The 12,509-nt window shown below is 41.3% G+C and overlaps 1 protein-coding gene across 5 annotated transcripts in view; it reads left to right on the top strand.

Annotated features, from left to right (window-relative positions):
* Nucleotides 1-12,509, top strand: part of LOC104331265 (contactin-4) — a 354,067-nt gene that overhangs the window by 230,749 nt on the left and 110,809 nt on the right. The gene's annotated exons all lie outside the window — the stretch shown is intronic.

Genomic DNA, 12,509 nt, shown 5'->3' with positions numbered 1-12,509 from the left:
TACCAGCAAGGTAGTTGCCATTCGTGGCCTGTTTGGCTACTTACCACTAGATTATTAGAGAATCAGTGGGCATCATCTGGCATCTGTCCTGCTCTTTGAAGGCTAAAAACAAGACTGAAAATAGGAGTATGCTATGAATATTGTTAGTGTGTCCTTGGTAATAGTACTAATCCTTTGACTCTGACTGTATTTACAGAATATTTTTCTGAGCATTTTTTCTTAAAGCCGAGGAGCGGAACAGTTGAATAGCTATGTAGATGATAGCAGAGTTTCATTTTGGCATAACTTCAGAATGTAGCCCAGTTACCTTCACTGAGTACAGTCTTACCTCTGCAGATCACTGGTGTCCACTTGGCTTACTCTGATGACAGCTAGAAGGGTGCATAAATAATAGAGGAAAATAAATTGTAAATTTACATTATTATTTTGACAATAAATGAAATAGCCTGGAAATGTGGATGCCAATATAAAGTAGTATTGTTGAGAGTGCGGTGACCCTTCAGGGAACTCGGTTATTCAATGAGATTGAACATACTTTCTTGAAAAGCCAAAATGGGATATGACCAACTGAAAACTCATAAATTTAAATGAAACCTTTCCCTGTTGACTTATGGATAATTAGTAAGGTTTAATAAGGCTATTTCCTTTGAATGTTAATATTTTGAAATTTTTATTAAAAATCCCATAGAGACTTTGACAGCAGTGTAGTCGTAAGCAGCCAGGGTAGAGGTGCGCAGTGGTCCTTGCCCATGATTTCACATACGCACCCGTGGTCACCATGCTTTCATCATGCAGGAATGAATTTGGGGCATCGTTTCCATAACAATTAATCTCCGTCTGCTCGCTCTCTCTGTTACAGACATTGGAGGTGTGTCAGGTCTGTGAACCGTTGCTGTCCCGGCGATACATGATGAGCCTCAAACCACACAAACATCTGGGGTTGCAACTAAGGCTTCTTTTGATTCAGGTTCTTTCCCATTACAAATGTTTCCAAACATCTTGCAAAAACTGGTCCTAGAGTGGCACAAACATCTGAAGAGCTGTAAGCGTCTGTTTTTGTGACATGTTGTAGTTACTTTTTCTGGTCTTTTAGGTCCAGTGGGTAGAAAATAGGATAAGGAATCCAGAGACTTAACTTATTTTCTCAGTTATTAGGGTGCTTCTTGTAACCCCTCCCCTTTTGGCTCAGAATCCCATGGTCTGTCAAATGAAACAGAGCTATTTACCTAGTTTGAAGAAATAATTATTACCCTTAGGTTGATCCTTACAGATTCTATAGCAATGCAAATCAGTATTGTCTTTAAATGTATGGAAAATACCATTTACAGGACCCCGTGGTCAAGCACAGACTATACCCAAAGGCCAGAGGTGGACTCTGTAAGAAAATTTCTGTTCCTGTTGATGGGATGTAAGGCTGGCGCAGAACAGTTTTATGCTAGTGTCTGCTTTTTCATTGTTTTATTTTTTCTTTCCTAATTTCTTCTGGATAGCAAAACCAGGGAGTCAGTGTTAGCATGCAAAAGACAGCGGAGCTTTAAATATGTTTGTCAAAAGTTGTCCCATGTTAGTTTTCCTGTCTGCAACAAACGTGACTGCCATTTCATAATTCATTAGAAGTGAGAGATGAACAGAATGAAGAAATATCTCCTCTCGAAGAGATTGCTGCCTGGCATAATAATATACATTTCTGTAGGCAAACTGAACCACCAGATACACTCTGAGGACCAGGATCTCTGTGGGGTCTTTTTCGTTTGTGTTTCTGTCAGGCAAAGGGAAATTTTTCTTTGAAACTTCCATCTCAGCAAGCTTGTGTCACATTATTTTACATTATTTGGGATCTGTATTTGCATTCATTTAGCTGCTCTAAGTGAAGGTGCAGCAGAGCATGCTCCGGTGGGGTACACGTGAGGCACCTGCAATGTTGATGCTCAGCTATGAAGTGAGAGAGGGTTGTGCAGTGTCTCCTGCTGCCTGTAGAAGTACTGCTTTCTGGCTTTGAAAAATCATCTGTGCTGGAAGAAAGTGTGCGAATAACGCATTGTTTTGCTAGGAAAATATAAAAAAAATCTAGGAGTGAGATGACTCTGTTTGAGTGAACCCAAGGGGAAATGTCTGCCCAGATTTTCCAGATTAAAGTAATAAAATAAAATTTTCTGAATCCTCAGCATTTTGTCTCAAGCAGAAGAGTTGCTTCAAAACTAACATTTGAAATATTTCCTATAGAAAGAAAGTAAACAGGTGGCTTTTATGAAATGGAACATAAAGCTGAGGAGGATTTTTTTTTCTTTTTTTGGTAACATCATAGAAAAGAGTGATTTGATTTGGGAAGAGAACAGTGGGTGCCTTGCAGATAGTGCCGAGAGCCCCTGTTCCCCAGTAAGATGAGCGGCATGAAGGAAGGCAAAAAAAAAGCACTGGGGCTGCCTTGTTGCCAGTTTGGGAGCAAGGATCAAATCCTCGTGAGGTTCTGAGGACGTAGCCAGGAGGAGCCACCCGGTGAGGACAAGTAGCTCATGCTTGGTGTGACGGAGGAGGAGAAAGTGCTGAGCGTGGCGCAAGGATCGGTGACTCCTGTAGCTGCGTGTTGGCCGGTGGCATTGGTAACGCTCGAGGAAAAGCTGTCACAGTCTGAGAAGGTATTTTAGCCATGTGGGTAGACAAATCTCTGATAGATGGTGGTCAGAAGGACGTGACAGGATTTAAATGTAGTCTCAGTATGAGAACTCAGAGACATCTAAGTCCAAGTTGATGCACAGGTGAGAGGTGTGAGTGACGGGGAGAGTGGAGAGGGCTTGGTAGGAAAACAAGATCTCGGCTTGCATACCAGCACACCAGCTGTCTCCTTTCCTAGCCCAAGCACGGCTGTTGCAGCTCACTCCTGGCTCGGATGGAAGGAGCTGCGAGCCCTTCTCCCTGCGTGCCTTCTGTGAGGACATCTGGTTTGAGTTCAAACCTGCGCCTCCTCCAGCAACACATCTCTTCCCATCGTGTAGCTAAGTTGAGCCTTCAGAGCAAACCCCACCATGAGAATCCTCCAGCTGCAGATGCCTCCACGGCAAAGGCTCGTCTGAGAATTTTTACATCTTGCAAGAACGATAGCAGATTCTGTGTAGGAAGGATCAGGGAAAGGAAAAATCTAGAAGTTCCAACTGGACTTGACCACTTGGTAAAGATGCACAGGCGGTACCTTGTTTAATGCCCACAGTAATAAAGTCTGAGGAAAAATATTTTCCAGCAGGGAGGCGGGGTCAGGGAATGGCAAGGTGTTTACCTTTAAAACTTTTTTTTTTCAGTGAAGTAGAAATCCCAGTGAAATTTCTGTTCTAAAGGTCAAATTAGAAAGCTTTCATCCCCAGACTTGTAAACTATTTCTCAAATCAGTGACTCTAAAAATTATTCATTAGAACACCAGCTCTTAAACTAAAATTCTATTAAGCTCTGTATCTAAGGGGGTTTTATTCTGAACTGCACAGCCCACTGTGCAGTCTTGACACAACAGCAAGGACGTGGGCAGAAGAACTTAATCTTTGTGTATTTGTGAAAGGGATGACATAAAATCCTGCTTTTAAAAAGTCAGGCACAGGTTTTATAGAGACAGTGTTTAGAGATATTAGAGCCATAAATATCAGGAGGCAAATCTTGTCAAGTGTTTCGAGAGCAAAAAGCTTTAATGCTTTTGTGGGTGCTAGTCATCAGTTAAAGTGCTTTCAGCCTGCCTTCATGTAGACAGGCTATGATTTCTTCAAACCAGTGTCCTCTAAAATCTGAAATTGATTGAGATGCGCTAGAATCTCATCTTCAAGACTATTTTGTGGGCCAAATTAGCGTAGTTTATAGTCTACAGCCAATGAAGTCATATTATTCCATGGGCAGTGATGCAAATGACTTCTGTCTCCATCTGGTTGTGTATTTTGTCCAGGATATGAAAGTATGCTCTGTTGTATGTGGAGAGTTATGCAAATGTGATGAAGACAATTTGGAAGAGGGCGTGCACGCTGTCTCTTGGTAGAAGGTTCTTTATTCAGTCTGAACCGGGAAGATTTGGCCAATCCTTCTGGTCAGTGTTTTTGTTCAAGAAGATGCCATTGCCAACCTATTCAGATACCCCTTGAGATAAGTCATGTGGTCTTTCATTAAAAAACAATCCCATTGACTTCAATTCAAGGACTGAATATGACCTTAAACATCATTCTCAATCTTAGATTGCTGGGATCAGCTTAAAATTAGAGAAGGAGTGTGAGAAGGCAAACCCAATTATGCTCCATAAATCTCTTTAAGTCATGCTTGAAAATTGACTTTAGCTGTCTTGGCTGTATCTGTGTACATAAGTGGATTGTGTGTTTCACGTATATGAAGAACTACCTGCCCTTTACCTATATCATTAATTTACTTCCTATCGTATGGGTGCTTCAAAGTTCATTTAATATATGTAGTAAAGGTCAATTCTTATCAAATTCATTTTTAACTGTTTAAGTTTCTTGTATCCAAATTACAACCAAGCCTCAAGGGTGAAATACCAAACCGAAGAGCCTATGCAATTTATATGGGCTAAAAAATCCCTTTTTTAAAAATCCTGATCAAAGGATTTGTTGATAATCTAACTGAAGTATTAATAACCTAATTGAAAACATGTTTTTAGTACACTAACAATTATACTAAGGCTGGAGTGTATAGTATCCAGTTGCTGCCAATTCCCAGTAGTATACAGCTGCAATGGATATGTTTGCCACTGCTACTGTATTAATTGCTTTTCCTTCATTGCTTCCTGTCTCTGTTACATCTGAGTTTTACTATGTGTGTTTTATATCAGTTGTGTTCTTGCTCCTGGTTTGCTTTGTTCCAGCCAAACGCACATTTGCTCAGTCTTGGGTTGCGTTCCTTTGGTGTGCGGTGGAAGGGCTGCGCGTTGTGCTCAGAGCTTCGAGGCATCTGTTTCCATCCTGCGCCTGCACCAGCAGGGCCTCTGCAGTTATCTTGTGGTCGTGTTCTCAGGGTCCTGTGGTACAATCCCTTGGTTTTCCTCCAAGCACATACATCCTCCCTCAAGGTTCGTTGACAAGCTCACTCTGTAGGGATAATGATCCATCTGAAGATATAGACCGACATATAGACACAGGTATTATGCTTTGGTAGCTACTTGCTGTTAACATCGACTCAGTAGAGGAATATCACTGATGTGTTATCAGATTTGTTTTACAGAAGTCTCTAGAGATAGTCTTTAAGTAAAATACAGCAGCATAAAAGCCACTAACGTTTTTTTTTTCTCTAAGCCTGAGTGTTAGTCGTGTTTTCTTTTGGAATTTAAAATCCAGTGATGTATAAAGAAGTGATTGATGTGTGTATGTTTTTGTTAGAATATAGTAAAAGGAGAAATAGTTTCATATCAGTTAAGAATAATACATAAAAATAGCATTGACAGTGCTTTTCTAATCATTAGAAAAAACCCTTGAATGTAATGACAAAGGGTTCACCAGTGGTGTAGGAGTTTTTGACAGTATGCCATTCAAGGCAATGTACAGCAGTGCTTCCTTCTACATGATACAGTCACATAAATTGGCTTTCTAAAAGACATGCAGACACCTGTCAGCATCCATTTGAATAGTTTATTATTCATGTAATTTTCTGTAATATTTTTGGGTTTGTTTAATAGTTCTAAAATAGCCCTCTTACATAGAGAATTCTTTATTGATTTCAGAACCAGCATAATTACGAAAGCATTTTTGATTCTAAAAATATGCTACGCATTAAAAAAACAGCAAAACATGGAAACCCTCCGCTGGCAAACAAAGGAAGGCAAAACAGAGCTTAGCTCTCGTGGAAAATAAGTCTGCTTGGCTAGTGGGCTTAACGATAGAACAATCAGCAGAGCTGCAAATGAGAAGATATAAATACAAAAAGCAGAGGTCAAATATTACACTGCCCCCGCCAGCGGGAACTTGTGGGAAAGTGAGCTGATCTGGCCTTGCTTGCTTGCTTGTGCTTCAGTGAAATCTGTGACATATTTCTTCTAAAGAGCAAACCTCGATTTCCAGGACTTATCTAGTGGTTGCTTAGAAAAAGGATTATCATATTTCATAAATAAAATACAGACCCAAGTAGGTCCTAATAAAGGATAAAAGGCTACAGCTTGGTGTTATGCTTATAATTGAATCTTCTTTGCTATAAAGACTGATTTTTGTACATAAAACTTTGGGAAATTTTTCATTACTGTAGCCAAAGTTGGATAATTGTAACTGTGAAAAGCCATATGTTTTTGATTAAAATTTCCGTATGCCATTCACTGAGACAAACTACCCAGTCTTAAGGGGCTTTGGATCATTTCAGACTGCTTAAGCTTCTATTAAACCACATTTGAGGTTTTGGAAGGAGGGCATTCAATGCAGTACCCTGCCCAAACTGAAAAGCCAGTGGGGTTGACAGCTGCTGCTGGCACCTGCTGGACTTGGGAGCGTTTTAGAGGAAGAAGGATCTGTATCAGACTGGCATCACGTGCCAGTACCTGCGTAAGTTGTAGCACGAAGTGCTAAGGCAGAGTTTTAATGGAGGCTACAGAAAAATCTAGTAATGCAAGAAAAGACATTCAAGTTCATATTAAAGGGTGGGTGTTAGTGTGCACATGCTAATAGCGTATTGCACTCTAGCGCATTTCAGCGCCAGATGTGAAGTTTTTGTTCAAATATTGGCTAATTAGATCTCATTTGAGAGACACAGTTGAAGTACTCATCATTAGAGATGTGCAAACTTTGTCACAGAGAACTTAAGTGACTTTCCCAAAGTCACGCAGTCACTAGTACAATGGTGTCAGTGGTACAAATCAGTGTATTTTTCACAGGTTAAATACAAACAGCTTTATATTCACATGGGTTTGTTAAGTCTGATTTAGAATTGGTACTGTGGAGATGAAGTTTTAATGGTATCCTCACTCTTCATTAAATAAGCTCTGAGTAACAGTGTTAATCACGATAACCTGTCTGCATTCCTGTTATACCTCCGTGTTATATTCTCCTCTTTGCACTGAAAACGTTACTAATCGTGTTCTCATGTGATGCTTGAGTTACTGGAGCTTCTACAGTATTTTTCTGTTTTCAGTGGCGTCATTGGTTTAGTACTGCGTGCTCCTCATAAGCTTTGGCAGAACATTGGCCTCCAGAGCTGGAAAGCATTAATAGTTTCTTCCTCAGTGGTTTCTCTTAATCGATTTTGACAATAGCTTTCTAAATAGAGAATGTCCAAGTTAAATAGGGCAAAAACTAGTATGCAAGTGTATTCTTTTCCTAACAGTCATACAAATATCTGATCATGATTATTTGAAGTCACGCATTTAAATTTAAAGCTGAATATGTGGCTTACTCATTGGTGCAAGTGACCTAGAATTGCCCATGCAGACACACGCTGCTTTGATTAGTTAGGGTAAGTTTACAACCTTCTTGCATCTGCTATCCTTTTTGGTTCTGCAAACAGAAGCAGTGTTTTTTTCGTGGTCACATACTGCCCAGTGCCACAAATCCCCGAGCTGTTGGACGGATATACTTTCTCCAGAAGTGCATGCGGAGATGCTGGCTCCATCAAGAAGCAGTTTCTATTCGTGTAAGCAGTCCTCAATTCCGGTCATGTTTTGTTTGTTTCGTGTATAAATATCTTCATTGAAATTAGAGCTCCTTTCTCTTTTGATCTGTGCAATGATAGATCACTGTAATTGAAGCAATTCACACCCTAAAATCTTTAATTAAGTCACAAAGACGCCTACATGCTGAAATTTAATGAACTTACCACTTCCAGGCATTGTTTTGCTTCGTCTTGTTGTGTCCGTTCTATTTACCAGCGCTCATTGCATTATGTCTAACATTTAACTGTAGAATCCGTGAATGACCGGGTCCTTTGTTTCTATTATAAGGTATTTAGTACCCCATAGGGTACTTAATAGTTCATCAAGTTGTGATTATTTTCTGTTTTCTTACATACTGTGTTGTCAGGTCCCAGGAAGCAAACCTCTGGGACTCTCAGGCTGTTAGTGGTCATCAGGCCACCAGAGTGTCACACTGGCTTCCAGACCTCCTCCTCCTTCCCAGTATTCCATGCCACTGAAGGCTAGATGGTGCAGTGCCCTGTGATGTGGCCAGCAGGTCAAGGGAGGTTCTCCTTCCCCTCTACACTGCCCTAGTGAGGCCTCATCTGGAGTACTGAGTCCAGTTCTGGGCTCCCCAGTTCAAGAAAGATGAAGAGCTACTGGAGAGAGTCCAGCGCAGGGCTACGAGGATGAGGAGGGGACTGGAGCATCTCTCCTACGAGGAGAGGCTGAGGGAGCTGGGCTTGTTCAGCCTGAAGAAGAGAAGGCTGCGAGGGGACCTAATATATACTTACAAATATCTGAAGGGTGGGTGTCAGGAGGATGGGGCCAATCTCTTTCCAGTGGTGCCCAGTGACAGGACAAGGGGCAATGGGCACAAACTGAAGCAGAGGAAGCTCCAGCTGAACACGAGGAAGAACTTCTTCCCTCTGAGGGTGACGGAGCCCTGGCCCAGGCTGCCCAGGGAGGCTGTGGAGTCTCCTTCTCTGGAGATATTCCAGCCCCGCCTGGACAAGGTCCTCTACAGCCTACTGTAGGTGACCCTGCTTCGGCAGGAGGGTTGGACTAGATGACCCACAGAGGTCCCTTCCAACCCCTGCCATTCTTTGATTCCTGTTTATCCCTGGTGGTGTCTTCCTCGAGTTTATCCCTAACTGAACCTGGCTGCTTAAGTGTAATTAAAGCGTAGTTACGGTTCGTACATGTTCTAGAAAGGTGGTCTTGATCTCCAGGCATCAAGGATGGTGAACCCTCTGCTCTCTGTTGTAATTTGTTCCAGCAGCTGACCATCATCGCTCATAGTAAGTGTAATTTCTCATCTCCGTTTCCATGACTTCAGCTTCCTACCGTTGTTCTTTGTTACATCCTCCACTGGGTTAGCAAACACTTCAAGGGATGGCATTGTCTCCTCCTGATGGTGCCCCTACATATAAACCAGAAATGTGTCACTTCTGTTTGGGAATGTAGTGACCTGTCGGAGGCTTTCACTGCCTCCCTCCCAGATCTGAAATTGTTTTGTTTTTCCAGAACTTGTGGAGGGGTTTGTTGCGTTTTGGGTTTTTTTTTTCCAAAATATGGGCAAAAGCATTTGTGTCAGGAGTCAGTGATCTCATTGACAATGTATGCAGGAGAAGTGGATGAACAGTAAAGCGTGGAGGAATATAACAAGAAGGAGTAGGAAACAAACAAAAAAAAAGGTAAAATAAGACACAGTGAGAAAAACATGAGTAGAGGCCAGCGCTGTCCATGCCGCGTCGTGGGGGTCATCTGCTCAGGCACAGTGGCAGGTCCAGCAGCCAGACACCTGCAAACCTCAGATTTCCAAGGTCACTGAGTTCTGCTCAGGTGCGATTTCCAGTGGAAAGAGGGAGATGTTGAGGTGTGATAGTCCTGCTTCAAACCTACTTCCAAAACGTAAGTATGTCAAGAGATAATGGAGCTTGCTGTCTTAATAAGTCTTCTGGCATTTTTGTGTTTTGTTTTTTTTGTTTTTTAATTGGCAAATAAGAACAGAAATCTTCATATGTTAGCCAGAATCTTTGGGCTTGGGGGCAAGGGAAAGTGGAACTTAATGCTCTCAGCAGGGGGGACACAGACAGCCGAGCCATTTACACTGTAATTCAGAGCCATTCTGCAGTTGTAAGCGTAATTTTTTTCTTCTTCTTTTGCTGTCCCATTGATTTTTAATGTCGAAAATATAGAGAAAAATTTCTTGCCTCCTCTCCAGGCAGGGGTAGAGAGGCACTGGACAGCTGTGTTTCCCTTGGAGGAAGATAACAAACATGGGGAACCAAGTGTTAGAGTGCTGCTTCTGTGTTAAGGCTTCCCGCGGTGTGGTTTTCAGCAAGCGTGTTTAACTTCTGTTTACCGAGCGGTCTTACCTCCATGTACGGGCAATTCAGTGCTACAAAATTTCAGTGCAATATTCTGCACCCATTTGAGCAGAAGTTTGTGGGAAAGGTTTTTTGTCCACTTTGCACAGCATGTGAAAGCAGAGAAGAATTTTTTGAATCTGTACATTACTAGTCTGTACGCTTTGTAACTGTTCAGCAACGCTAAGATTGTTCCTAATTTCTTGGGAAAGATTGCAAGGTGGTGTTTAAATGAAGTTTCTTATTAATAAATTCTTAATGATATTATTATTAATTCAGGTTGCTATTTAGGTATTGCAAAAGTAAATTTGAAGTGTGGATTTCAGAATGCAGGAGCATAATCAGTCTAATCAGTTTGATGAGACATTAGCTTTTCTTATAATTATCTTGATCTTGTTAATTTAGTCAGAGCCCAATTTTAAGCACATAGGAGAGGCTTTTCAGAATTGACAGCTGATTTTCAAAGCTTGATAGTTTGCACTACGAGCGATAGTGATGAATGCTCTGCTTTGTCTGCTGTCGCCGATTGATTTTGGCCATGCTTCCATCATTTCCTAGTTGTTCATCCAAGCAGAGGCTTCTTTTCCTGGTAGCAGTCCTTTTTTTGTCATAAATAGGTGGCTGTCTGTTTTGTCAACAAGTGGGGTTATTTATTCCTTGCAAAAAAAGTTAAGAGGACTAGATTTGCATTTAAAGTAGTGAGTCGTGCACTTTCTCTCCATACTATCGCATTCAAGAGTTGCTGGGTCACCAGGCAGGTGGTTGTTTCTTATGATTAGTAATGAAAGACCTTTCCCATTCCCTCCCCTGTGATTATCAGAAGAATTCCCTAGAGCACCATATAAGCAGGCTTAACCACGCAGGCTCAGATCTGATGCAATTTTTCTTTCACATGTTCCAAAGCAGACCTGCATAGGGCTTTTTTAGTATTCGGGCCTGAAAAGTGAATTCTGTATAGTCTCTAAAACGTTTTGTGTAGGTATGTTTATGTATATGGCATAATGTATTAGTTCTGTCAGTGTCGACAAAGATATAAATAGCTGAATAGAGATATGGAGACTCTTCCTTTAAATGTTGTTTGAGACTTACCAATACTTCTGCAATTTTCTTTCTAGGTCATATATATATGTGTGTGTATATGTACGTATATAAAGCATCTGGTTTGATGATTGGGACTTGTTTTGCTTTTACTTTACTTTTTCATTTATTAGAAGTAATATTCATGTAAAAATGTTTCCTAATACCACGTGTATTCCTGCACACATCATTTTGGTTTTAGGTTATTATCCTTATGCACATATCTTCAGTGAGGATGGGATCCAATCTTGTGCCTGTGTTGCAGTCAAAATGTATTTAAATCTATGGGACTGGCAGGTGGCCAGAGGAATATGATAGTGGTTCCTGAAAAGTGCCATTCCACATTTTATAGAACTTAGGACAGAAAAAATTGTATCTATCTTCATTGATAATAGGTTTTCTTCTGTTTTCCTTCTGGCTTTTTTCATAGGCTGAAAAAAGACAGAAGGACGATCACCCTGTGCAAAGTTATAGACTCAGGTTGTGACTTGAGGCTGGGAAACTCCATGCTTCGTTGTCTCCCTGTACCTACACAGAGTCTGAACAAACACCTCACGCTAGTGAACCTGCTGTTCAATTGATACCCATGGACCAGTTTTAGAACTCAAGTGAAGTTTTGAACCTCCTGTGGGGACCCATTTTGCCCAGAGGGTTTGGTGATGCAGGAGCCTCAGCACCTGATGGGTCCGGTCAGTGTTCCCTCTGTCCATGGACACGGGAGGGTGGCACGTTTGGACTAGGATTTTTTTTCCATGAATAATTCACTGCAGTGCAGCAAGCTTTTGAAGTTCCCACAATATTTATCCACTAAAACTCAAATCAAAAAGCTGAAATAATACAATAATAAGATCCCAGGAATGATGTAATTTACAGCATAAGGGCAGAACTGTGCTGGAAATCTTACAATGACTACTAGCACTATAATGAATTGTTATTCACTGCGTCCACTGTAGTTCCCCTTTGCCTGGATTTTGTCCTGAATTTGGCTTTAGCAGGAAGGGTCCATGAAGAAGGTTTCTCAAATGAGGCAGTGACTTCTTCTGATTTTATTTCTTTAATTTTTTTTAAGTATGCATGCCAGTGCTTCCAGAAAACATTTCCAAGAGAGGATAAAAATCAAAGCTTGATTTTTCAGCCTTGTAACCTTATAATGATGTTCCTACTCGTTCCTGCCGTTAAATATTTATCACCTGTATGTTTTCTCTGGTTCCCAGCTACCCTGACAACAGGTTTGTAATCACCAAACCACAGCCCAGCTACACTGAAAGCAAAAAAGTGAAAACTGAAATGCAAAGGACTGTTAAAGATAAAAGGCTACCAAAGTGATTCAGTGTATTCGTGCTCCCGCGCAGCAGCCGACGGTGCTGATCAATACCTGGTGCCACTGCTCGGCTCAGAGTCACCTCATCGCTTCATAGCAAGTTGCTTCAATTCAGCGTGCGAGGAGAGAAGAGAGGGAGTTGTATTTTTGCAGTGCATGGCCCCTGAAGGAG

This window comes from Opisthocomus hoazin, chromosome 11, assembly GCF_030867145.1.
Source record: "Opisthocomus hoazin isolate bOpiHoa1 chromosome 11, bOpiHoa1.hap1, whole genome shotgun sequence".
Taxonomy (NCBI): domain Eukaryota; kingdom Metazoa; phylum Chordata; class Aves; order Opisthocomiformes; family Opisthocomidae; genus Opisthocomus; species Opisthocomus hoazin.
Note: the sequence above shows the minus strand (reverse complement) of the source record. Positions and strands in the feature narration are given on the sequence as shown.